This window comes from Mandrillus leucophaeus, unplaced genomic scaffold (genome assembly GCF_000951045.1).
Source record: "Mandrillus leucophaeus isolate KB7577 unplaced genomic scaffold, Mleu.le_1.0 Scaffold160, whole genome shotgun sequence".
In the NCBI taxonomy this organism is placed as follows: Eukaryota; Metazoa; Chordata; class Mammalia; order Primates; family Cercopithecidae; genus Mandrillus; species Mandrillus leucophaeus.
This window is the reverse complement of record NW_012101588.1, coordinates 3826803-3827536: the sequence shown is the minus strand read 5'-3', so window position 1 is coordinate 3827536 and position 734 is coordinate 3826803.

Genomic DNA, 734 nt, shown 5'->3' with positions numbered 1-734 from the left:
CTGCTTTCTCCCTACAATGATCCTATTGTCCTGCCACTCCCTTATCTTTAAGATGGTAAAGATAATTATCAATAAATACTAAGGGAACTCAGAGATGGGTGCCGGCGTGGCTCCTCTGTATGCTGAGCGCCGGTCCCCTGGGCCCACTTTTTCTTACTCTATACTTTGTCTCTGTGTCTCATTTCTTAAGTCTCTCGTTCTACCTAAGGAGAAACGCCCACAGGTATGGAGGGGCACGCCACCCCTTCACGTCTCCATTTTACAGGTAAGGTAAAGAAACTGTGAGGGTAAGTAATTTGCCCAAGATCTCTCAGAACCCAGGTTTTTCTGACTGCAGTGCTCTCTTCATTCACTTAGACTAAGCCATCCGGAGTGGGGAGGAAAAGGAGGCAGATGTGAAAAACATTTAGGAGGTAAGTAACAGTTGTTATCATTAGCACTAGATAATGATGATGGTGATGATGATGACAATGATGATGACGGTAAGGGGGATTTCATGCCTTTATACATTCAAGAACTTAACACCAGATTCAGTGTCGGAGAAGAGAGAAAATTGATTAAGGTATGGGCGTTGAGCTAACAGTTTAATACGATATAAAACTTCCCAAAGGGAGGGGTCACAACGCCTCTCCTGTCCATTGCCCCCAATCCACCGCAAAAGTCGCTCCTGTCTGGGCTCCACCGCAGTGCCACACGCAGGACCTCGGGCGCCGACACCGCCCCGCCCTTGGCCG